Source organism: Desmodus rotundus, chromosome 9 (genome assembly GCF_022682495.2).
Source record: "Desmodus rotundus isolate HL8 chromosome 9, HLdesRot8A.1, whole genome shotgun sequence".
NCBI classification, from domain to species: domain Eukaryota; kingdom Metazoa; phylum Chordata; class Mammalia; order Chiroptera; family Phyllostomidae; genus Desmodus; species Desmodus rotundus.
Genome location: NC_071395.1, coordinates 15038580 through 15066053, shown reverse-complemented (window position 1 = coordinate 15066053; position 27474 = coordinate 15038580). Strand labels below are relative to the sequence as shown.

Below are 27474 nucleotides of genomic sequence, written 5' to 3'. Positions count from 1 at the left end.
GACTACATGACCCAAGCAATGTCTCCAGGTGGTTAGCAAATGTGTTACCCTGACTCCAGAGGAATTACAGATCAAAGCGAAGGGAACTGGAGGGCTCTCAAGTTTCTTGAGCAAGATGTGACTTGAAAAACCTTGAAAAGGAAGTAAGATTTTGCTAGTTAGAGAGGAGAGTTTACATGATAGGTGCAGAGTAAGCAGGGGAATACAAGTAGGTCAAGCTTTCATCCTTCCTTCCTTCCCTCTACCCAAACTAAATTACCAAGGATGGTCAGAAATAATGGAAGCTACACACTGGGGGGAGGCGCTGTCCTGACTGGATAGGGCACAGCATCACTTTTCCCTGTATTCTGAAGAGCTCTAGTGAGGCTGTGTTACCTGTTGTAGATTCTGAATTAGTAAGTGCTCTGTGGCTCTGGCCTGAAGCTATGCCAGGGAAAGAAGAACTAACTCCATGTTGTGGAGCAGGAATTAATTCTTATACAGGACATCAGGTAGCTCTGGCTAAAACTAACAGAAAACACGGCTTGGGGTGGCTTAAACAATAAAGAACTGAATCATCTCACATAACAAGAAATACAGATGGGTTAACACAGCAACCTGACAACATCATCAAAACCTAGGTTTTCTCCAATTTTCCTCTCTCCCAACCTCAGAGTGTGCGACCTTTCTCTCCACAACACCAGTTCTAGAATTAGACACCTTGGGTTTAAATCCCAGTTCAGTCACTTATTAAATAATTGCACTGGAACAAGTGATGGTACCATTTTTGCAAGCCTCCGTTTCTTCAGAGGATTAAATACCATGAGATAGGTAAAGCATGTGGTGGCTTCAATAAATGCCCAATAAATGAGGAAAATTGTTATCCACATATTAGCAGCACATTTTTTAAACAAACAAATCTGAAATGACAGAGTAGTGTTTTATGTGCTTCGTATATAGTTCATAGTTTATTGCGCTTCTATGTAATAAAAATGTAAAGTGCATTTTATTGGAACTCGGAGCACACTTGTGATTTTAAAAGTTAAAATTTATAGAGAAAGCTTGGCCTTATAATTTATTGCTGGTCATACCCTGGATCAGGGAGTCAATCCCAAATTACAATCTCTTTCCTACAGGAAAGTACAGCCTGCCATATAATGACCTATTTTCACATGTGTTTTTAGGAATGCTTCGCAGTGGAAAGTTAGGTGGCCTCTGCTTCTTGCTTCTCCCACACAGCACAGCATGTAGAAGGCACTGCATTAGATTTGCTGAGGCTGGCTTTTTTATTAGTAGAAAAATGAACAGAAATCCAATTCAGTTCCTTCGTGTGCCTTAGAATCTGTTCATTATTCATGCAGGTCACTGTCCACCAGGTGTGTTGGGCCCGGTCCTACCCGTTTGGAAGTCACTCTTCCCAGGCTCGCTGACTCAAGCTGGCCGTCTGTCTGGCTGGACAGTCAGCAGTCCTTGGATAGGTTGCTGCCTTCCTCATTCGTACCCAGAATGTTAAGCTCCCTTTGGCCCAGTGAGTCTTCTGGGAGAAGTTTCCAAAATCAATATGTGAGGTCTCTCTTTGCTCTGGCACCTGCCACTGACGCAGGTAGTAGCAAACAGGGTTAGACTCTCCAGAGGTTTCCATCCTCCTGCCGCGCAGCCAGGGTCACCTGAGGCCCCAGACTAAGCCTCCAGCTGGAAGTACAGTGGGGCCTGGGCAGGATTCCTTGCCATTGGGCCAGAGCTGGGCCTGGCAGTCAGGAGTCCAGGAGGAGTCCCGGTCCCCACGCTCTTAGGTTCTGAATTATAAAGAAGTTTTCTTTTATGAGCTAAGATTTTAAAATATGAAATAATTTTGTGGTTTCTTTTCCCTGTGATATTTTTGCTGTCATTAATTCCTTCAGAGCCACAGAGCGAGTCACCCAGGAGCCTAGTGGTCTTCTATCACTCTTAAAGAGACTGTACTCTAAACAGCCTCAGGTTACCTTATTATGATCTGGAAGCAAGGGTTACTTGAATGAGTTTATGTCTTGAATCAGTTTATATGGCTGCAGTTCTCTTGCCCTTATTCTTCATGACGTTGTACAAGTTCACGAGGCTCCCCTCCTCTTGCTTTAGGTGTCTAGCCTACAGTCCTGATTTTTATGTAACTGTATCTGTATGGTCGGCTCCACTTTCCCATCATTATTTCAGGCGCCCACCTGCCTCAGGATCTGCACCTGCTTATTTATCGTGTATCTTTTACATACCATTTCTCTCTCGTAGGCAAAACCATGTGCTTTTCTGAAAGTTGATTTGAGAGAGAGAGGGGGGAGAGGAAGAGAGATTAACAATAATAACTAGTAATAAAACAGAACAACTATGACATTGTGCTGTCATAAGACTTACGTAAACGAAGCATTATTGAGTAAAATCAGCGCAAACATGAGCACCGTTATTCCAGGGCAGTCCTCTGACAACTGAGATGTCAGTAAGTGACCAATGGCAGGGAGTGTACCCAGTGTGGGCACGCTGGACAAGGGGATGACTTGTCACCCTGGCCAGGACTTAGTGGGGCAGTGTGAGATTTTTCTTACACAGAATGGTATGCAATTTAAAACTTGGTTATTTCTGGAATTTTCTATTTAATATTTTTTAACCTGATTGAGGGTAGAAAACCCAGAGATAAGGGGGTGACTACTGTATATAACACGCATTAATTTTTTCTTAGGAATGTCAGGTTTTAGCAAGGGCCATATCTTTATTCACCCAGCTTTACAGCCAAATGAACTTGGCCCTGCACTCCTAACCAGCGAATTGACCAGAATAGGCATAAGATAAAATACCTACACCCAAAAGTAGCTAAATTAATGACTGATAATGACCTTGTAGCACTAAATAGATATTTTTATTGAATACCTCTTATGTAACTGTGACTAGGCTGGTGAGAAATTTCCTTTTTTTTTTTTTAGAGCAGAGTAAAATGGGTTTGGCCAAGGAAGACTCAAGTTCTGGAGGTGGGGGGAGTGGTGTGCCTCTGCGGTGTGTGGTTTTCACAATGGGCTTGCCTTAGCGGACAATATGCCAGGGGCAATGCCCTTGTGCCTTACTTGTCAGCCTGTTGTATAGGCTCCATGGCTACAAGGCCAACCTCTGTGTAAGGGGAGGAAGGCTGTCTCCCGCCTGCAGAGCACTTGCAAACGGGGGCAGGGGTTCAGCAGGTGCACGGGCCAGGAAAGGTATTCTTAGCAGAGGGAAACCACAGGAGCACACACATGGAAGTGTGAGATTCTGCCTGGAGCTTAGTAAACATGGGAGGACCAGGCAAGAACTCCCCAGGATGAGGGACAGAAATGAACACAGCCTAGACCTTTCCATGTCCCAAGTTGTTGGCAATAACTTTTGTTGAACCGAACAAGTTTCAAGAACTCGTAAACATTTAGGTGTGCATGTCTGGGGCTGAGGAGGAAAGATTTGGGAGGGTTTACATGTACACATACATACACATACCAATAGAAAGATTATCCTCTTCAGAAAAATCTAAACACTGTCATCAGCCAAGCTGACTCATCTGGCAAGATATCCGTCTGTAATTATTTTCCCAGTCACATTCATGGGCACTTTATCCGTTTCTTCTGAGACACTAAGACCAATTTTTTTGGACAAGAATTTTAGGTCACTTGAAAGGCTAAGTAGTAAGTATTTAAATTAAACAAAAGACATTACAACAATGCCAAAACAGCTACTACCGCAGCAAGCTAGGGTGGGAACCTCAGGAGCACATGTTAAAGGCAATAATGGGAAGGGGGTTTTCCTTCCGGGAGAGCTGGGAGAAACAATTGTCTCTGTAGCCCGATCATTTGGACCCAGAGAAACATGTGCCAGAAAAAGTTGCAGGCTGCTGAAGGGGAAAGCCAAGTGGAAAAGGGGGAAGTGGCCACACTTGCCGACATACCTCCTGATGCTCCTTGAGGGCTGCTGAAGCTGGAAGCTGAGGACTCTGCCATCTGGGGGCTCTGCGACCAGGACTACCAGATTCAAGGGGGCCTGGGCTCCTGAGGAATATCACAGACATTGAGGAGTCTTTCTGTGTGCGCACATGTGCTTGCGCTGGTACCAGAGCTGCCAGAGTGGACGCTGTCCTGACTCGTGGACTCTTTGCCACTCACCATTTCTCAAACCACCACCAAGTGCTCAGAAGCAGTTGTAAACCCAATTCCACACTTTAGGAAGAAGAACTGATCAAAAACTAAGGGGGATAGATCGATACCTCCACAATGCTTGCAGAAGCCATCAGGAGAACCCCAACGGGGAATCTGTTTTTACCTGTTTAGTGGTGTCTCTATAGCAGAGTAACTTCTTAAAAAGAAAATCAACCCCACATTTTGCGTCTCCTTCTACTGCCTCTCCCAGCTGACAATCTCATATAGATTCTGCAGAGACCCATCCTGTTCCAGTCTAGTCATCCACTTCTGTTCTTCACATCAGGTATGCTAAACTTTATCTTACATTGAGAAACCTCTGATTGAGATTAAGGGCTAGAAATCCTCCTCGTGATGCCTCGCTCTGGCTTCTTGCTGATTTTTGTGAGCCTCACAGCTTTCACTGCAGCGCAACTCCTGCAAGATTTTAGACTTTTGAAAGTGTTGCATTGGCGCGTTTGGACTTGATTGGGGAAACCTAAAATGGTTTGCACGGGCATGCTCTTGAACCAGCAGCATATCTGTGACTGTTGAGTGAGAAAGCAAAGACAGAATCATTTATGACTGATTGCTTTTGACCACATGGTAAATATAGCAAAACAACAGGATGTTGACCCAACATCATTGCCTTATTTCTCCGATAAGTACGTAAGTTCTTTAAAGTCCATGTCTGCCTCTGATTCATTTTTGGCATCTTACAAGGCTAGTTCTACAACTTACAAATAGTAAAATTGTCAAAAAAAAGTTTCTGAACTAAATGAATAATATTAATAAGAAAAAATAAACCCCAGGTGTCCCAAGGTTGTTCGATTTTAGTCAACAGAGCCCGAGGCAGGAGCAGGTTCGTGTTTGCCTGCGTGGGCCAACCGTGCAGGTGTCAGCAAGCGAGCCCCTCTGAGAGAAGGAAGGCATCCATACCATGCTGTTATCACTATTTTAATATTTAATAGCACTGCTGAAGGACTACTATATGATAGATCCTGTGATAAATTCTAGAAATGCAAACATAAGGAAAACACAGCTCTTGTCAGGTTTGTATGGGCTCACCCACCATGAGTTCATCTGGCTCCCAGCCAAGCTGCACTGAATGCCACCAACTAATATTCTTGGATTTAGAACTCTTGGATCTATATAATCACAAATTAGGATATGAGTGGGAAATATAATGTCTGTGTCCGATATATAAAAAACCACCCAAACATACCTTGAAAGGAAAATGAAATCCAAAATAAGTACGGTCTTACACAGGGCAAGAAAGCCTTTCCTGTATTTTTGCTTGGTATGAACATGAATATCATGAGGAATATTTTAAGTTAATGTGTATGTGAATGTCCTGCTGAGTTATCCATCTTGAGTACGGAAGAAGGTTGATAATCATGTGCTCTGGGAAGAATATCCTTCTGGACCCAACAACTATCAGTGATTTATTGAAGCCACTTTGACTGCAGAGCGCTCATTTCCCAGCAAGAGTCAGACTCAAGGCCTATAACCAAAAACACAGCCCAAAAAGGTCAATGCTTTTTTCTACTTTTACACACATACCAGATGACATTCATGGCCCTTGGAAAGGAAAATTTTTTCCCTCTGCTTCATAGGTTATCTGCCCGGGGCCCTGTAAATCAGATGGACAAAAGGCAGATTACTAAGAGAAAAACAAACAGAAGTTTATTAACACGTGCGTCCATGCATATACGCAGAATGCTTCGTGATGAGTAACTCAAAGAGGTGGTTAGAACTTGTGCTTACACCATCTTAAGGGAAGAACAATACATTTTTAGAGAAGTGACAGGCAAAGGAAAAAGACTTTGTTTCTAGGGTGCAAACTGTGGGAAGGTAAATACACACTATACAGGAGAATGAAGGGAAGATAAGGGATAGCTAGTGAGGTTTGTTGTGTAGATTCCTCTGGTACTATCTCTGGACTGATAAGGGTCTAGAGTTATCTCTGATGACTAACTTCTGTCTTTCCTGGAAGAGAGGGGTGGGGGCATTTTTACAAATTTAAGTCCTCCTTTTTTAGGTAAAAAGGGAGAAGGCAGAGAACTTTTATCTGCTTCTTCTCAATTGCCTTCAGCTCAGAACAACCTTTCTGCCCAAGTGGCATATCTTGGAATGGCATATTCTGCTCTCTGCCCACCATGTCACATTCCACAGCTGTGACCCTATGGCCAACCAAGTATTTTTCCTGCCCCACAAAAAACTCAGCCCATCCGTAGGTATATTTCGGAGTTCTAGGTTTCCACTTCTTGAAAACAACACAAAACAAAAATACTGCCTTGCCTGTCTTCCCTCCGTACTGATGAGACGCGTGGAGCTGCACACCTTCACCTAGTTACAAAGTCTTGATTATGGCACTCAGTGAGGTGTATCTATGGGTAACTTTAAATGGCATGCTTATCATTTTTTCTTTTCCTTTTTTTTTAAAGGTTTTGTTTATCTACTTTTAGAATGAGAGAAAGGGAGAGAGAGAGAGGGAGAGAAACATCAAAGTGTGAGAGATACATCAATCTGTACCTCTCACACACCCCCAACTGGGGACTTAACCTGTAACCCAGGCATGTGCCCTGACTGGGAATTGAACCGGCAACCCTTCAGTTCTCAGACCTTCACTCACTCCACGGAGCCACACCAGCCAGGGCTGTTTACAATTACGTTTGACTTTAAAGTATGTTCTGGAATGGCACTTGGTGATAGAACTAGCTGATATTCTAGTAGTAGATTCTATCTGAATCTATTTCAAAGATAATAGTGAATATTTACTAGGAATATCTGATTCCAAAACTTCCTAGTTTCCCAGACTCCCTTGATCAACCCTTCCCAGCTCTCTATTCCACATTCTCACACTGAAGGTTGGGTTCGCTTTCCTTGAAATTTCCTAGAGTAAGAAAAATGGTGAAGTATTTGGGTATCACGACAACATAAATAGAAGGAAATTGGACATTGACCAGCAGAACAGCTGCCAGCAGTGAGAACCAATGTGGAATAACAATAAAAATTTTTGATAGATTAACAGAAAAAAAGAAAAGAAAGTTTTCAAGATTTGTTCTGGTCTAGTAGCAAGTGCCATGCAATCAGATAATCAGAAAGTGCTTTGCCTTTTATTAGCTGTCTGCCTCTGAGCAAGTTACTTAAGCTCTCTGATCTTCAGGGTTTCTTCCTTCTATTAAATGGAAAGAATAATCCTCACTTTTCCATACTGTGAGAATTAGATGTTTCTTTAAAACACCTTGCTCAGTGACAATCAGCGGTTAACTCCTAGAACTGGGTATTTTACAAACAGTCAGTGAATGAATGGCAGCGATAACAACAGCAACAGCAATGATAGCATACAGAACTTTGTAAAAATAAATAAAGTAAAAAAAAATACTATAAAGTTACTGGAACATTTTTATGTAATTTATTACTACAGTGTATGCAATTCTGAAATAACCTGAGTCACCCATATGTGGGTCAGGGGACACTAAAGGACAAACAGCGTCATTTTAATACTGAGTGGATTAATTCCATTCTCTGAAAGAAAAATGTATTATCCAAAATTGTAGTGTTTAACAGTTATTCTGAGGAGCTGGAATTTTTAAAGAATTCCAGGAAACCAGAGGCTTCTAGGTAATGAATCATGGAAAAAGGAATCACCATTTTCTGACTAGAGGTTGATATTTTTTATGTTAACGAAAGGTCACAGACTTTCCATTACCTTGCCTTAAACTGAACTTTTCTAATGACAAAGCCAAGCATGACTCAGGAAAACCCTGAAGGCTTGGCCGGTGAGAATGTGTCTCTTTCTGCTATTGTCATAGATTTTTTTTTAAATCTTTTTTTTATTACTGTTCGAATACAGTTGTGTCCATTTTCCCTCAACCCTACCCCCCTTTGGCTTTGTCCAAGGGTCCTTTATACATGTTCTTTGATGACCCTTTCCCTTCTTTCCCCTGTTATTTCCACCACCCCACCCCCCTCTGGTTACTGTCTGTTTGTTCTTAACTTCAGTGTCTCTGGTTCTGTTTTGCTTGCTTGTTTGTTTTGTTGATTAGGTTCCACTTATAGGTGAGATCACATGGTATTTGTGTTTCACCATCTGGCTTACTTCACTTAGCATAATGCTCTATTATATGGGCTTAAACTTCTAGCTGTTTCACTCTATCTGCTCCAGGTCTCCTTCCTAAAAGAAATCCTTTTGCCTTTTCTTTATTTCAACCTTAATTTCATTGAGTATTCACTGCTTACTTCCCTGAGATTCATGTAACCAGAAGTAGTATGTAGAGATATATATGCATGTACGACAGTGTGTGCATGTCTCAGCTTGTTTTACTCTCTTGCTCTTCCCATTTAATAACATAGCACCCTGGCCATTTTTCTGCTCGGTACTTCTGCTCATTATATGAAATTGGGGCGACCCTCAGCCCAGTACAGAGTGCCATGAACTTGTCTGTGTCTATTTCCTGAGTGTAATTCCTGAGCTTTCTCATGATAATAACTGCAGGTCCAGAGATCCATTCTTCCTCTTCAAAGCATTCAAAGGCCCACAGGGCACAGGAGTGGCTTGAGGAGGAGGGTCAGGTCGAAGGAACGGCAAGGTCTGTAGCACAGAGGCCTTGACTGCTGGATGAAAGCTCATCTTGGCGAGTCACAGCCCAGAGGCAGAGCCAGGGAAAGTATTTCATTCTTGTAATAGCCAAGGTGCCTGGAGGCCTTGACCCTGTGGGTCATTGTTACTCAGTACAGGGACTTTCAGTCAAACTAGCCAAGATCTGCCTGCTGAGAGCCCTTCCAGTTCTCTATTGCTTCATAGAGGGGAGGTTGCACAAGTTCTGTCTCCAGAGAAGCAGTGTGCTGAAGGCTGAGAGGCCTGGGGTGAGAGGTGTCTCAGACACTGGTACTGAACACCCCGGGGTAATTCCAAGAAGTTGGAAAGATGCCCACAGCTTGGGGACCGTCTCCAGGGTAGCGACAGAGCTCTCCAGAGGAGCACCATCCTCTATACCTGCTGCTTCTGCTGGTCCAAAGTCAAGGCCTTCCCAACATTCTTTATGGAGAAAGGCCACCTCCAGCATCTTGTCCCATGATGGGACTCTGAAGCCCTGAGATTCCTGATCCCAAAGATTTCTTAGTGATCAAGCTCTTTCAGTTCATGTTCAGAGTCGCTTCTCAGAATGCCACACAGCCCTAGGGGTGCCTGGACAAGAAGTTCCCACGTTTTTCTGCAGAGATGTCCTCACAACATTTTAAAGACACTTAAAACATCAAAGTTCTGGTTGCACTCCTCTCCCAGAATAACAGCCAGCTCACCCCACACTTAAGTGACTCAGTAAGGTCACTTAAAATGACTCTTCCCAGAACAAGAAAAACCTTTGCAAAATGACACTGCCCACCAAGACAATGGAGCCTATTCACACCATAGTTACGTAAGGGAGGAGACCACTTAAGTGTGTCTTTCCCTAACAACAATGCCCTGCTTCACTGCATCTCCAACCCATTATATGCGGAAACAGCAGCCGACTCCTGTCTGGGGTGCCCACAATGCATGCCCAATGCCATGTGGGTCTCCTTTGCACCCGTGGCCTACGTGCTGGCTTCGCAAGTCTGTACATTAAGTGCAAAGCTACATGCCCCTGTCTGTGTCTTTGCCTTCAGTCAGTAAAAATGACAGCATGTTTAAAGGTATGAACGCAGACACATGCACACACACAATGTGGGTAGATCCCACTGGCAAAGTCTGAAATGTACTTTCCTCCTCTGCTTTGTAAAGCTGCCTGAAAACCATGACCTTAACCATATTTGACAGACTTTATTTCAGGAGCAGAGAACAAATATATGAGCTGAAGAGCCAATGTCCTGATACACCTCCCTAAGTTCCATAATGCTAAGAAAACCTCGATCCCATTTTGACAGAAAGCAGGGAATTACGGTAGAATCTCACCATACTAGGACAAGTGGGGATCTGAAAAGACATACTATAGCCCGGGTAACATGGGCAGTTTCATTAGTTGCATTAGTACAAGGTGAATACAATTACCTAGTTTTTATTTCCCCCACCAGCTCCCCACTCCCTGCCAGAGCCAGTCTCGGCTGCACCGCACTTGCTCTGAGCTCCGGGCTCCTGCTAGGCCAGTTCCACCCACCACGTGATCACCCACCAGAACCTCATCAGCCATCAGGAGATGTTCTCTGATATCTACAAGATCCACAGTCCTGGAAATCACAGACAGACTCTGCCTGGAGGTAGAGGGGAAGGAGGTCAGTAGGAGAGAAGGTAACGTTGATGACTCGCTTACTGGGGGAAATGCATCCGCTGAGGGCCCCGCAGGTGAGGGTGAGGGCAACGGTCCTGAAAACACAGCCATCGCTGGAGTTGATGTTGTTATGAGCCATCATTTGCAGGAAACCAGCTGCACAAAAGACGCCTATAAGTACATCAAAGATGACATGAAGTCAATCAGGGAAACCTGAAGAACTCAGACCAGAAGGAGTACAGCCTTTCATGACAGCGGCTGCAGAACAAATGCACGTCCTTGCTAATTTCAAAAACTACCAGCTCTTGATTGGTGAAAACATGAATCCAGATGGCACAGTTGCTCTGCTGGGCTGCTGTGATGATGGTGCGACCCCACATATGATTCTCTGTAAGGATGGCTTAGAGATGGAGAAACGTCAACAAATTTGGTGATTTGGGTCTCACCTGTCATCATAACTGGCTGCTGCTCTTCATCCACGTACCAGCACTCGGGCGAATGGAATTAATGTTATCTTGAGCTCTTTATTTATTATGACCTTGATTTATGTGGAGCGGAGGTATTGTTTTTAAGAAAAAAGATATCAGGTAGGTTGTGTAAAAATAAATTACATTTAAACCAAAAAACAAAAAACAAAACCCCATACAACGAAGCCTGCTCATGAGGAGTTATCCTAGGGAATTCTTAGTGTGATCCAAATCCATCCAGATCTCTGTTGCATTTTGGAGCCACTTGGTGGGAGTCCTTCCTGCTCCCATCCTCCCACTAGCCAAATATTAGTGGGGTCTGAGGTTGGCTGGGCTTCCAGGGCAGTGAGAGCGACTTCAGGAGTCTCCTGCCCCATGGAAGGCTGTTCCATCAACCCACCCTGAAGGACTGACCCAGTGGAACAGTGCAGAGCTACGCTCTGGTGTTCTGCTCCCCAGTCAGTACTGCCCGCAGTTTCCCTATTAAACTGCATGTTCCCCTCCATCGTCTCAGCCTATTTCCCAGGACATGAGAACATTAACCCACTTGCATTTGGAAATTGGGACTGAACGGCGCACAGGAGCTAACTGGGTTATATGCAAATTTGTGTTATCTGGTGGTGTCATCATGGGATCTCACTCTGTCGTAGCCCTGTGTGCTCGTCTCCCCTGCCCATGCCCTAAACCCCCACCTCAGACCAGAGGCAAGTAATGATTTCACAAATCATGTAGAGCTTCTTTTATTCCACAGTCTACGGCAATAGACATATGATCCAACTAGAAACCAATAATAGCAGAGCCAAGAATATATATCAAGTGTGTGATCCCATGAGTAATAACTCACATCTTCTGATAGCTGGCACGAACACTTAAAGAGGGATGGATGGCCCCTGCTCTTCAAAACTCTTGGAATCGTGCAATATTAAATGAATGGTTTCTTAGAAGCCAAAGACAATTATCAGAAAAACCTTCATAAAGTGAATTTTTGAGCTGCGGCTGGCAGTGAGGGTTTTTTTTGTCTGGAGAGAGATTGCATTACATTACCACAGGAATAATTAGGCACAAAAAAATGTCATTTCTGTGCCAGTGGCGAAACTGAAATGTCTGGATGTCAATGTAAATAGACATCAGGATATGATACAAGGGGTTGAAAATATCATTGAGATTGTGGGTGTTTTGTTGGCAAAATGAAGACATTGAGCAAGCACATGTGTTATCCCAGTAGGCCACAGGCTGCCCGAAATCAAAGCCCGAGTGCAGAAGTGCATGTTTTCTCTTCAGTGAGGGGGCAAAAAAGCACAGGTACTTTCCAAGCTGGTGGACCAAATGTTCGTTAGTCGGGAACACTGATCCCTATCAGCTCAGGTGCAGTTATGAAATTTTTCTCCAGGGACAGAGGTGTGGGAAGAAAAATATGTGTTCCAGGGTGAGGGGGAGGCAAATGGAATGATGCTTATCGTGAACAGCCTGTTTAAAGAGAGGTTACCAGCCACCCCAAGAGTGAGGTTTTCAACATGAAGTGAGTTCAGAAATCAGAGACGATGGCAAAGACCTTGCGACTTTGTGAGTTGTTGCAAGTAATTTTAAATGAAGATGGTAGTGTCAAGAAGAATACCTACGTGACTTTATCTTCTTCTATTCCTCCGAACTACATGCTAGGCCTTGAGAGCCCGAAATGAGAACTGGCTCACTTCTTTGTCAGGGCAGAGAGTTGTATGGGTAACTTCTGAGGCTGGGGTGGGAGGTTGGGCATGGCTCTCCTTAGCTCGTTCACCAGCATCGTTCAGAGAAGGACAAGTGCAGTAGTCCACAGTGAAGCTGCATGACCATGAGCTTCGTGGCCCCCACCTCTGGGTTTCCAACTCAGGGGAGGACAGTAAAGTAGGGATGGTTTGATCTATTTCTCACCGTAGATACTGTCTCCCCCTGGCCCCCCCCAACTAAAGAAGCCTCATTCTTTTTAAACAATTAAACACATTACCTACAAATATATTAAGAATCTCACTAACTTACAAGTTAAACTGTCGCTTTGAAGCAATTGTTTATAAAGCCTACTGCTGAATGGCCTCCTGTGGCCTGCTCAGTGGAACCGTGACTAACCTTTATCGAGCTCCCATAGGGGCCTGCAGCCAACCCAGGGTTTCTCTAGATTGCCCCCAAGAGAACTGGAAAATCAAAATAAACCCATGAGCTGCAATAATAAAATCTTAAAATCCTAACTACATGTGAATAAGTAACCCAGTTGACACAGCCATATTCCAACTTACAAGCTCTTCAAACTACCTGATTCAATTCAGCAAACTTTGAGTGGTTCTTCTAGGCCAGGTGCCGTGCTTGTGGAACCACAACGTTAAAATAGTCTGTAATACACTTGAAAATATTCTGAGGTTAAGTTATAGAATCGTAATAATACATGAGCTCAGGGATGATGAGCCCACTTTCCAGAGGGGGCAACTATGGGTCATTCTGTTCACTGTATCTCAAGACCAACAACCTACACCCTGCTAATCAGCATGCTGAGTATCATAAACAAACCTCTAGTATTTAACACTGTTGACCGGCAGGATGAATGTTGAATGTTAGATATTGGACATCATCACTGAAATTAAAAATATTCACAATGCATGGATTGGTTGTACGTATTTTAGAGTCCCTCTCCACTCTTGCATGAATAGGGTGTAAGAAGCAAACAAAGACTTAGTCTTCGCCCTTAGAGGGAGAGCTCAAAGCTTGATTCCTAAATAGTCTGAGGTCTAGCTGTCGGGGACGAGGATTTCTGGCGGGCTGATGAACAACCCAGGAGTAAAATTTGTCACTCTGGAGTGCCAGGCAAGGTAGATTTCAGGGCACGTAAAATGACAGAAAGCTGAGACTTCATTATACGTACAGAACTGCGCAGTTTGGGACTTACTTGCTAATCAATGTATGGCTAATAAATGTCTATATATGTGGCAGAATTTGTTTTGAGAATTGCTCTCATTTTGACCTAGTAGCAGGAACTAACTCTCATCCACCTCAACTTCTCAATGGCTACTATTATCTTCCAGAAAAAATCAAGGCATTGAGTATGACCAAACTGACTTAGATCAGTGGCAACACATGGGCCCTTCTTTCAAGGAACTCGCTGAGGAGTTTCCGCAGGCTTAACCGCCACTCACCAGAGGCTGCCGCAGTTCTAAGAGACTGACCAATCAATAGCCAGGGTCCCCATTACGCCAAGGAAGTTGGTAAAAGATACTTATCTATACAGGGGTGGATAAAAGTAGGTTTACAGTTGTTTGTGTTGAAAAAGAAATGCAGAGAATGATTATTAGAGTAGCTTCATTAACTCAAAAGAATGTCACAATGCAACTATTAACCTACTTGGCCCATCTAGGTATATGTTAGTCTACTAAGCTTCCTTTAGTTAGTAGCCAAACGAAGATCAGTTACTCAGCTTTTCATTTACAGGTCAGGAACACACATATTGGAAAAACTCACATACTTTCCACATTCCCTAAGAGATATCTAACTCTTCCTGTAAAAGTTTGTGGAGAGGGCAATCTTATGAGTTGTTGAGGGCCCAATATTCAAAGTGAAGGAGAGGATTTCTTGATGTCATCCCTATACTTTGCTATTGACAGGTAAAGAAGTAATTCTGCATGGCGAAGGTAAAGGTAGGAGGACTTGTATCTCAATATTCAATTCTGGGTTTCTCTCTCCTCATAAAGCTTTTGGTCTTAAGTTGGGTTTTTGGTTTGTTTCCCCCCAACTTTAAAGTTCGGTCGCTATAGTCCCATGCTGGGGCTCTCCTGGCAGTTGCCCTTTGGAATAAATTGCTTGTTGGTATCACTGTTAATAAAAAAAATACAAGCCAAAATGTAAGCCTTTTTATTCCACCAAAAATACAACCTTAATTATACAAGTGTGAGTAACGGTCCTTTGGCAGACTCGCCCTCTGGCTGAGATTGGCGAGGTATCGTGACCCTGCCACAAGCTGTAATTTTCGGAACTGTAAACTTCACTTCCCTCTGGTGCCTCCTCCTTACCCATCCCATCAACCACCTCAGTCTTTAAATACAAAGCTGTCCTTTTTGGTCATAGTTCATGGCTAGTTATAGCAAGACTCTCTTGATACTCAGCCAGACTTTGAGGATTTGTTTAAAGGTACCAGTTAAGAATACCATAGTCAAGAATAAATTTCTCCACAAGTCTAGAGAAAACTCTCCTACTCCCTTTCCCATAAATACTAAAATAAAGTTAAAAAGTCCCTTTCTTTCCTGTCCCCACAATGCTATAGTTTACTTCAAACAGGTCTTGTTCCTAATGTTTGAAACCAGTAGCCAATATGTACCCTGCATTTTTCTGAACACATATTCTATGGGGGATATTACACTGCAGTGAATATTTTTAAAAGATTGAGACATATATCTATATAACCCCAAGGAGCTCACAAGACTAGCAGAGGAGAAAGAATACCACCAATGACACGTGATGAGTGATTATGGGTAATACAATGAAGCTTCTCGAACTGTGGGGCACGTAGCACATGTCCCTCCCGTGTAGCGTAGCATGATAACTAAGACCACCGGCTTCAGAGGCAAACTCTTTGCCTTCCAATCTACCCCCCATCATTAACTAGCTGTGCGATATTAGGCAAGTTACACATAATCTCCCTGAGCCTCTACCTCCACGTCTGTAAAATGGAGCTAATGTTAGTTCCTCTTTCAGAGTGGACATAAAGCACTCAGCATAGTGTCTGGCACTTAGTAAGCTCTCGATAAATGTCAGCTGTTGTTCATCACTCATTTTTCCAGGTTTGAATCAAACGTGAAAGCCTTTAGATTCCAGCTACGTTCCACTCTCCAACTTTGTTTTGTAAATTTTAAAAAACTAAACTAAAAAATTAAATTTAGATTAAAATGATTATTCATATAGAACACACACAACAGATTATATCCATTGGCGAAGCTGAGAAAGAGGTAATTGTTCTACATAAAAAAAGACTCAATGCTTAGTTATGGTAGATTGGGAGTTTATATTCTCTCCCAAGTCTGTGCTAAAATAATAACAAGTGGATTTTACTGTTAGCAAACAAACACACGACAAGGGCCGATATTGCTGATGAGAGAGTTAAACACATTTTTGGAAGACATAAATTAAATCTAAAAGTAGCTACTGCAGTCTAAAGTGCCTACAAAAGGGGCACCTGATTAAAAGAAGCCAAAGCTCTGAGAGGCTCTGAAGGACTTGGAGGCATGTGGTGTCCCAGAGGGTAAAGAGAATAGTGAAAAACTGGGATAAGGGTCCAATGTTTGAAAGTGGGATTGCTATGTACATAGACCACTAGCTCTTGGCACTCAGGAGAGAACGAGGCCAAGGGCCTAATGTGGGTGTTACTCCAACTACCAAATATGTCAATCCTAAATTATATGCTTGGCGACCAGAGAAATGACTGCCTGGTAGGTCTCTGGACCCTTATTATTAGCCACTTTGGCTAGAGCTTCACTTATTATCTGATCTCCCCTCATGTGTCTTCTTAGGGGGCCATGATGATGTTTGGTGTCTCTGGATATCAGTGTCAACTGGGATCCTGTGTCCAACAACACCTCACAATCTCTTTCCCCAAAGTATGCAACCTCAAGTAAATGGTGGTAGGTCTCTGCAGAAAGACTAAGGTAAGCATTACAGTGTATACTTGCTGTAATGGTATGTGTGTGTGTATGTGTAAAAAGAGCTAGAGAGTAACTCCAGAAAAAAAAAACAATAGATTATGCCCCAGCTGGTGTGGCTCAGTGGATTGAGTGCAGGCCTGTGAACCAAAGGGTCACTGGTTCAATTCCCAGTCAGGGTTGCAGGCCAGGTCCCCACTGGGGGGTATACAAGAGGCAACCACAAATGCCTCTCTCTCTCTTCTTCCCTCTCTTGATGTTTCTCTCCCTCTCTTCCAGCCTCTCTTCCCCTCTGTCTACAAATAAATAAAGTCTTTTTAAAAAGAAGAAGGGGAGGGGTGGGGGGAAAAGGCAGAAAAATGTACTTGAACAACAATAAAAAATAAAATAAAATAAATAAGTTTTTAAAAAAGAAGAAGAAAAACCCAATCGATTATGAAAGAAAATACTATATTATTTGGCTCCATAAAAAACAATTGACAGTAATACATGTAGAAAACAAAAAGTTATTATTTCAGCCAAAAAGAGCGATACACGTGTAAATATAATGAAAGGGTGAATGAAGGAGGAGATGTCAGGCCAGACGGAATTGCCTGTGAGCTGCCACATCAGCTGCCCCTTCAGGGGGCCATTCCAAGGCTCAGTCAACACTCCAGTAAGCTGGCCTGTCGTGAGGAGGCCAAGCCCCTCCTGCACATTCAGAAGGTTCAGAACAGCCCGGAGAGTCAAAGTTTATTAAAGGATCACCCAGATGTCCTCATCTCATGTGTCAGGGACTCAGGTTTGCCCAGCCGGACCCATGACCACGTTGGCTGACTTTCCAACCATCTTTGAAGTTTATCAAGTCAGAACATCAAACTCCAATCTTGATCTTCAGCTTTTTCTGTGAGCCCATTGCATGAGATGTGAACTTTGAAAGCTGCCAAAGAGATGTTCTGGCATTTACACTCAGTTTTCAATTTGTTGACAGCCCTCAGCTTTTCGTTATCAATCTGTAGGCTCACTGTAATTTGGGGAAAAACCACCCAGTTCCACTATCATTGTATTTCTCATCCCTGCCCCCAGCCACACACACACATTCCAATTGCCTGAATCATCTTACTGACCATTGCATGTTCCTCTGCTGACACGTCCTGGCTCACGACTCATGAACATTTTATCAATTGACCTGCCACCTTGTCCCCAGGCTGTCAGTGCACCAGCTGCCACCAGGAATTGGTTCCTCATTACCATTCAGGTGGTGAGTGAGTGGCCTGGTTCCTGCACCCTCCTCACTGCCTGCTTTCTCGGACCACCAATGGTTAGAGGTTGGATTTCCTAGAAGACAGATGGGAGCTTCACTGGGATGTGAAAAGTTTATGGGATGGGCACAAGATAAGGCAGGGTAAGTGTCAGACCACAGCACAGATGTGACAAAACTCTGCCAACCCAGAGGAAGCCCTAGCGTGGAACTGTGACAGATGTCATGCAGGTGGCCAGGCCCTTTTGCCACCTCTTTATGCGGTCATAAGCTAGGGTTGCCAGAGGAGAGTATGAGCTCAGCCATCCTGCTCTCCTCAGTCATTCGCTGTACACTTCCCTGAGAAAGGGATACCCTTGACTTGAATGCTGATCTAGATCCTGAAGGAGCTAACTGCAGTGAGTGTTTTCTTAAAGAAGGATCTGAGCCACACTCTGTGTCTGCCACTACCTGGTTCTTACCCTGAGCTTATATTCTGCTGAGGGAAATACCTATAAGTATATGATTGCTACTCAGTATCTTACACAAAAGGCACAGGGTCAACTCAAATTCGCTGAGTGGAGGAGCGAATGGGTCCGACAGATTGGGAAGGAAGACTCACCTGGGGTCTTTATCATTTTCTTGCCCCCCTTACTTAGCACGTGAACTTGAAAGATTGAAATAGGCCCCTTCCTCCTCCACCATTGCTCTGTATGTGGCTGACTCTTCTTCGCCATGTCTTCGCACAAGACTTTCAGGATAAGAGCTTCCTGGCCACAAAACAAAAGCAGAATCAGCCCACTCCTGACTGGATTTGGATGAAAACTGCTAATACAATCAGGTACTGCTCCAAGAGGAGACACTGGAGAAGGACCGAGCTGGGCCTATAAGGAATCACACATGAGATGGCTCACATATTCATGCTCTATCCAGGTTGCTTGCATCTTACCATATCACTAAAAACATTACTGTTAGCTAGACAGTTGGATGTGTCTTATCAGGACATTATTGGAGGACTGATTTTTCTCTTTGTTAATTTTTTTCCTGCTCCAGGATGTTGGCTCAGTAATAAATATGTGAGACCTTTAAAAAAACAGAAAAATTGAAATAAAATCATACTGTGTATAATATGTGTATTCACAGAGGGTCAATTTATCTTTTAATCCCTAAATGAAAATAACTAAAACAATGCTTGGCATCTTCCAACCACAAATGGTGAAGTATTTAGCCAAAGTGGAAACTAATTTGATTTTTCATGGAGTTATAACAGAAAGCCAAGAAAATGTCTTAGTGCAGAATGTTTCATGCTTACTCAATTTTAAGAATTTAATAGATTTTTAAGCAATCATCAAAAAGTTTTTATTAAGAGACTATGCTTAGCATGGTCCTTGTAACTGAAAGAAATGTTCCTGTGGAATGTACGTGAAAGTGGGGTAGTCAATGAATCATTCTACAGTAGCTTCTAGATTTACCATCATCCAGAAAAATTCAGTCTACTCCTTCAGGATGCAACTGGTAGAGTCCGTATAAACCTATTTGATTTTTTTCCTTTGTTGGAATTTTTAAATGATAGGAGAATATATCTTAGTTGAAGAAAAAGAAATAGTAACATATCCTCTCTTCCTTGGAGGAAGGCTATCCGTTTTGTGATCTCCCAGATGTTGTAATGGGTATCTTCATTGCGATCTGCGCAACTTACTTCTCCTTCCATGTGGGGAATCATTAGGCTTAAGCATTCAAATATGCTTACTGACTAGATCACGATTCTCTACAATAATTTGTTTTATCTTTGAGTAATTACAATATAGCACACCAAGAAGGAGGTCAGTGATCTCCACTATTTGCCTCATGTTATGAGCTATTACCAAGATCCCTTTGAATTGAATGATTAAATCACCTTGAAGGATTTCCCCCAGAGTTTTTATGGGGAAATCACTCTCATCTTGGTTCTCCAGATTTGTTGCCCTCATTTGTTGAACAGAGTATACACGTATATTCTATAAAAAATATCTTTGGCTATAAATGCATATTCCTTAAAGCTTATAAACAAATCTATTAGGTAGAAAAGGGTGAATAATGGATTTCAGGATCTAAAAGAGTTTCAAATATTTGATGCTTGCATAAGATCACTAGTAAGACTACTCACAACTGAACAGTCCAGGCCTTTCTGCAGTGACAATATCCTATGTCAGCCAGAAGCCAGGGCACCACGGCCGGTTTCCCCTGAGGAACCTGTAAGTCGTGACACTCAAAATAACCGCCTCTGCAAGAACTTAGCCAGTGTCATGGAAACCATCTATTGTTTTCTTAGTCATATATTCAGTTACAGGGTTCCTTGGCCGTGAAGATTCTACTTGACTTTAATAGTGTTGCCTTTTCAAACGGTGCGCAAGAAAACTACTGAGATACTACAGATTCACATGTCCATCTGGGTTTGATTTAGTTAACCTATCAAGTGTTACGTTCACTTGTGTGCAGTTTTTCAGACACATGGTTTTGCTTCTCTACTTTCTAAGTAAGTTCTGTTTACTTAGGCAGATGTTGCAAATTAGCTCTTAAAATATTGCAAATGAAGTAAAGAAATCCTTTGTAGTAGATCTAAGCCTAATGTGAATTTCATTACTGATTTATAAGACAGACCAATCCCAGAATTCTATACAAATCCTCAAGGAAAGATTTTTATTTTTTAATTTAAAGACACGTTTCCCCTTCACTTTTGTTTCTTGACATGTGGTGTTGCCACTATACCTTTGGGGCATCCTGGATTATCTGGAAAATGGTGAGTTCAGATACATGCTTGACCATAGGAAATGTGAGTACCCTTAACCTTTTCCCAGTTTCTTCAAGTGCTCCATTAAAGCCAAAACACTATTGTGAAAGAAATACTGTTAAAGCATCCACTTAAACTTCTAGTTGTAAGAATTTCGTTAATTGGGCTCATGGGTCAGTTCATTGACTTCACCATGAAGCAACATTAGTTTGTAGCATTTAAACCCATCCAGTTAAGATCTTTTAAAGTGTTGCTTTGAGAATGCACATTATGAATCAAAATATTATTTAATCATTATGCAGAGAATACTGAGGGTTTTCTTTTTTTAATTAGCCCATCAACAAGGAATGAACTATGAACCCTTTTTTAAATAGCCTTGTCTCTCAGTAAGCTCATTCATCCGCACTTTCCACCATCTACACTTTAATGACGAATTCTAAATCTATGCCTGCAACACACGTTTCTCCAAAGTAGTCCAGCCCCTTATTTCCAACCACGCGCATCGAGACTTCGCCTGAATATGACTAGGACTCACAAGTGTGACTCCAAAATAAATCACATTATCAATGATAACATGTCAGGAAAGGTGGGAAGCTTTCACTCAATACTCAAAGCGTGGCTGAACATCAACAGTGTTGGCATAATCAGGAAGCTTCTTAGAAATGCAGAATCTCAGGGCAGGGGGAGGGAGGTAACAGGGGAAAGAAGGGGTAGGTCAAGTCAAGGAACAAGTGTAAAGGACCATGGACAAGGATAATAGGAGGGGGGAGGATTGAATGGGGGGGATGGGCAGGGCAGGAGAGAGTAATGGGGGGAAAATAGGGACAACTGTAATTGAACAATAAAAAAAAAAATTTAAATGCAGAATCTCAGGCCCTATCCCAGACATAGTGAATTATGATCTACATTCTAACTAGATCCTTAGATTATTTTTCAATACCTTACAGAATTATGCCTTACACAATTAGACTGCATGGACTTCAGGGTCTGACAATTTTCAGTTTGTTTTCTAGTTTGGTGACTTACTGACTATGAGACCAAGAGCAAATGAGTTAGCCTCTCTGACTCTCAACCTCCTCACCTGTAATATAAGGATAATAAAACCAATGTGAAAGGGTTATTGCAAATATACCCCAAAAAGTGTTTTTGTGTCTGTGTGAGAGGGAGAACATTAAATAAGTTAGCTCTATAGACTATTAGGTTGAATAGTCAAATATTGACAATTTCACAGTTCAACTTGAGTAAACAGAGCAAGCTCTTAATAAACTACAGGTGAGTTACCTGAATTAGTGTCCCATAGCTGCCATAACAAACTACTGCAAACCTAGTGGCTTAAAACCGTGGTAACATAGAAGTCTGAACCCAAGTGGTGGTAGGTCTGGTTCCTTCTGGAGGTTCTGAGGGAGAATCCATTCCATCCCTCCACCCTGCCTTCTGATGATCCCCCACAGTCCTTGCCACTTCGGGGCTCGTAGACCAGTCACTCCAAGCTCTCCCTCATCACATGGCCTTTGCTCTCTGCGTGTCTGTGTGTTTCCCCTCTTCTTATAAGGATACCTGTCATTGGCTTGAAGGCCCTCCCTCAATCCAGTATAACCTCATCTCCAGATTCTATTTCCAAATAAGGTCACATTCTGAGATTCTGGGTGAACATAAATTTTGGGAGGGGACACTATTCAACCCCACTACAGGACGCTCCCACCCTCCCTTTCAGTGATGTTGGTAACAACAATCTTAAAAACTTGGAGTTATTTTTGACTCGTCACTCTCTTATAATTATTATATTTGATTGTGGCCAGGTCTAATGATTTTCTTCTTCAAAATGTCTCTCAGCTTTTCATCACATGGGGCAAGGCTTGTATTGCAAAGTTAAGCAAAAATAGAGCAGGATATAACAGACCCAAGGCTGAAAAAGGCTTGGTAGGATTACAACTTTGTTAGCAAAAGGCACTCTTTCTCTGGGCCGGTGCATCCCTGCTTTCAATACCCACGTATTCCCTCTAAACGGAACTGCTGTATCTAATATCTCCTACTGAGAGAAGGCAGTGTCACACTTTCTAGGCTTCTTTGGGTTCCAGAGCACCATATGTCTCACCTAGGAACACTACTTCATTTTATTAACAAGGTAATGCAGAATGCTGCCATGTTTGAGGGGAATCAAGAGCAAGACAGGGCTCAGCAGCAGGTCGAGAGCTCTGCTGCTTGGGCCATACGATCTGGCAAACATCGTGATTATGGAGAAATCAGTGAGGAAAGGAGATGTAGGGGAGAGTTTATGACAAGCCTAAGTGGGAGAATGTCAGTGCCGACTCCAGGGTTCAGACACAGTGCCGTTCCATCTGCAATGGACAACTACATACACAGCATTTGAAAAGGTGCTGCGGAGCCACAGTGGGAGCTGGGATGACTGAGCAAGGAGCACCGGAGTGATTATGCACCTCAAACTGTACAACACGAGCTGGGGCCTATGGAAGCTGCCAAACTTCAAGCCATGAAAGCTCAGCAGCCACCCATCGTAAAAGGGAAACACACATCCAAGCTTGAGCCTCAGCAGGGCCAGAGGGCACAGCATGCTGCACGAGCAGGGGGCCCAGGCCCCCGTGTTAACCATCACAGTGTCACCAGCATCTAGCCCCCAAATCACACCGCTGGTTGTATCGGGGAGGAGAATGGGAGTCCTGCATGATCAAGGGGAAGAGGAGGGAAATGCCCAGGCTTAGTTTACAGATGAATTGGTTCAGCATGTGCAAGCCAAAAATTGAATGGTTGCTGTGTTACATTCCCACTCAAGAGTGACCTTGGGAGACAATTGCAAAGGAAAAATCTCCTCCATGGGTACAGTATTTCCTGAGTGGTGTACTGGGTCATAGTCAGCTGGTGTGAAGCCGCAGCAGCCTGAGATGAAGTGTATATAGAGCCTCGGAGTAGAAAGTGGCTTGTCTGGCTAGCTGGAGACCCAAAAGCAAAAAGATTGAAAGCTTGGAATTTAATCTTCAAAGCAAGGAATTCTGAGGTAGAGGGATGAGATAAGTATCCGGAGTTGCATGTGAAGTATGTAGATAGCCAAGGAGACAAAAGAAGGGGGCCAGTTTATGTTCGCTAGTTTTCACTGGTGTTTACTACAGGGCTGGCCAAGCACCTGCACACAGGGGCCACAGCAGCTGACACACAGGTTATGTGTGGGCCCAAGAGCATGATTCCCACCCACCAAGGCCGATGGAGCTAATAATGTCCAGTCATGTCTGATGCCCGCTGTCCAAGCTCCCAACACTAGAGACCAATGCTAAGTAAGCCCCTCATGTGGATGTTCCGCAAGAAGACCAACTAGCCACCTGGTAGCAAGCTGACTTTATTGGGAATCTCATACCTTGGAAATTCTAGCAGCTTCTTCTCTCTTCTCACAGGAGGCACTTATTCCTGGTGTGGGTTTAGCTTTCGTGCCCACAGGGGAGCATCATTACCTGGGAATTTATGGAATGCCCGATCTACAGATAGGGAGTGCCACATAACATTGTAACATAACATCCAACCAGGGAACCCACCTTCTCACAACAGAGGAGAACACAGGCCCATGCAAAAACATGAGCCAAGTAGTCATACCATATGCTACTTCATGCCCATCACCTGGAGGCTGCCGACCGATTAGGGTAATGAGCAGCCTGCTGAAGGGACAGCGGAAGCAGCAGCTCAGAAGTGACTTTTTTTGAGAACATAGCACCATATTCTGGGACACCTGACACTTATTGAATCAGAGACCTCTCTATGGCACTGTGTTCCCATCAAGTAGAACACATGGGTGTGGAACCAACTGATGGATGTAGAACTGGCCCCACTTTCTCTTACTCCCAGCAATTTACTGGGGTGTTCTGTAGATTCCTGTCTCCATGCCACTGGCCTCTGCAGGCTAGGAAGCCCTTGCTCCCCAAAGGGGCAAGTGCTCACCAGGGGGCACAGCAAACCTCTCTTCAAAGTAAGTACAGGCTACAGCTGCCCCCTGAGCACTTTGGGATCTTTGTTTTCAGGAACCAGCAGGCAAGGAGTGGAGTCCTCATCTTATTAGCTGTAATTGACCGGAACACCAGGAGAAGACAGCGTTCTGGAACACACTGAAGAAAGAGGAATATGTATAGCACTCAAGTCACTCAGTGGGAGTACTTCTCAGTACACTTTGCCCACATGGATGGATAGATGCAACAAGCCTGGCCAGAGAGGTTTATGTTTAATAGGAAGTCCGACTCTTCACAAAAACTGCCAAGACCAACAGAGACGGTAGCTGAGGCTGAAGGGAACTTAGAATGGAGAGTGGAGGAGGGAGAAGATGGGACCAGTTGTGGCCTTGAGACCAGCTGCAGAGATGGGGCCTCTGTTTTGTCTCACTAACTCCCTCTACCCAAGTGTCCCCTCAGGAAGTGATGTCTTCCAGAGCCTGTGAGGAGCCATTTCCAAATATCATGGAGAAGTAGATCCATGTGGCACAGGTGGTGGAGCGTGGCAGATAAGGAGTCGTGCCGCTCAGCACCCCCTTGCTGACCAGGAGAGAGGTGGTTCAGAGATGACACTGCTTCATGATTGGGTAAGGCAATGGTCAAAGAGGTCAGGCTCTTCTTGGGGTGGCCCCCAGCCAAACACCGAGGTATAACATGGGCCTCCTCCAATGGGCAATGTGCTCTGGAGCATCCTGTTGGGCTGGCCAAGACACTCCTGTCTTCATCATGTTCCCATGGCCCTCTCTGCTCAGCCCCGCCCTCCATCTCTCCGTCATGGGGGTCACCCTCCTGTGCAAAAACATTTTCTTCAGAGTGCAAAAAAAAATTTTTTTTTTGCACTCTGAAATCCATCTCAGCTTCTGTTCTTGAGAAAACCCAACCTGCAACACATGTTTTAGCCATTTTTGTAACCAGATGACCTCACACGGTGCTCAGAACACAATATGTGCTGAAGAAATATTTGGCTTACAGGACTGAATTATCTACTGCATTCTGTGATAAATGATGTGCTTAGTCATGGTCAAGTAACCTGGCAGATGCAAATAAATGTCTTGCCTTCTTTTTTATTTTTATCTTGTAAGTCATAGAACATTTAGGGACTTGAATGCAGTAAGGACGATGATGTTTTTGTTGGCTTCTTCTTCATTAAACTGAGACACAACCTAAGTCTTCCAAGTCTTTTTCAGTCTTCTGAGACAGAAAATTTTCCATGCTGGGTAAAGAAGACAAATTTGTATTTATATCACAAGGAATGTTCACTAAATATCCCTCTCGGATGACTAAAGATGTGTTCATCACCACCAGTCAAATTTGAGATGTTACCTGTAAGGACAAGGCAGTTGAAACAGCCCATCAGCTCCCAAAAAAACCACATAAAAGCCCTCAATGCATCTCTGAAGCCACCCACATAGCCTCTGCCAAGCAATCAGTCAAGATACAGAGGCAGGAACTAACTCGCGGGGACTAAAGACTATTTGGAGAGGTGGGCAAAAGCTTGTCGATTTTATGAGGGGCCTTTAGGATGAGAAAAAAAAGAGTGATTTGTATCAGCTGCCCTCACTGCGAATCAGATTTCCTGTGTCACTCTGTAGATGGCTCTGCAGCTGTATATAATGCTTTGCTCCAGAGAACTAATATAGATAGCACCATCCGAACTACCCCATAGAATGAGAGTGATTCTCATAGCGCCTCTAGACAGATGAGCGTTGTCGCTCTCCAGGTCAAAGAGGTATTTAAAAGGAAAGAGTTCAGGCCAATTGTTTTATCTCAGAATCGGGGAGAGGTGCCTCAATAAATCTCCTTTGAACAGATTGGTGATGAAGTGAGTGAAAAGCTGACCTCTGTACTGAAAGCCTGACACATTCTCCACAACAATCTCTCCCCAGGGTCTCAACGCAGTTTATCTTGCAAAGTGCAGAATCAAAATTTGAGGAGGCCTAAAGAACTATGATACATTCCCACTAAATCCTTTCTATCCCTACTAAAGGTCTCACAGTCATTTCTGAGTATGAATTTTGGAGTGACTTGTAGCATTGTTTGAGTCACGTACTCCGCAAAGCTCCAGGGAGGCTGCTAAGACTTAAACCTACCTCTTAGCTTAGCCCACATGCCAATCTTCAACTTCTCGAGCATCCCCTGTTATAACTTGTGCCGAAGCCTCTAGTGGTTTTGTGTTTGAAAATAAACGCAGTTGAAGATCAGGGCTGTAAACTTCACATAAGACGTGCAGTTGGTGTGTAAGTAAGCTCTTCATTATACCATTTTAAGAGGCGTGGAGTAATTGGGTCTTCTTCTACCACTTAACGTATATTCAAGTGAAATTAAAGCAATTGCCTTGTGCAGAATTTACTCACCCCTTTGTTTTGTCAAAGCGTGAGAGACTCGCTTAATAAAAGGGGCCCTTCAGCATACGGAGCACAGCTGATTCATCTAAAGAGAATTTTTTTTCACATGTTCCTGTGGATGTTTGTAATTTGTTTAAACTCAATGCAAACAAACACCCAGTTTGCTGGCACATTAAACAGTTGTTACCATATGTCTGACATAATTCTGGGGGTAGAGAGTGAATCTTTAAAGTCAATTTGATTTCATGTGCTAAATCTCTTTCTTTTAAAGGCAGATGAATTGCCTTCCATGGAAGCTTCTAATAAAAGCCCTTTAAATGCAAATTGCTAGAGGAAACTTCCAATCCCTTCCCAACAATATACTACACTTCTAATTTCTCCAGCTGACAGCAACAAAAACAGTTGCTTTTTCAATGGTTCAAATATAGGCGTACAAGACTATGGTTTTAAACTGGCCTTGGGTTTCCCAAAGTAAAACTATTACATAGCAGCAAAAGAGAAAAAAGGGAGGGATGCTAATAAATAGTATTTATTGAAAATTTAAATGTGCCAAACAATTGTGAGGCATATTATATAGCTTCTAGTAGGCACACAAAGGAGCGTAGCAAGTCCAGTTAGTAATTGTAGTTATGGAAACACATATTATATT

At 43.2% G+C, this 27474-nt stretch overlaps 2 pseudogenes; both read left to right on the top strand.

Annotated features, from left to right (window-relative positions):
* Positions 1-10285: 10285 nt before the first annotated feature.
* LOC112312360 (translationally-controlled tumor protein-like) lies at positions 10286-10821 on the top strand (annotated as a pseudogene).
* A 7638-nt stretch (positions 10822-18459) lies between these two features.
* Positions 18460-18614, top strand: LOC112312185 (large ribosomal subunit protein eL39-like; annotated as a pseudogene).
* The last annotated feature ends 8860 nt before the right edge of the window (positions 18615-27474 follow it).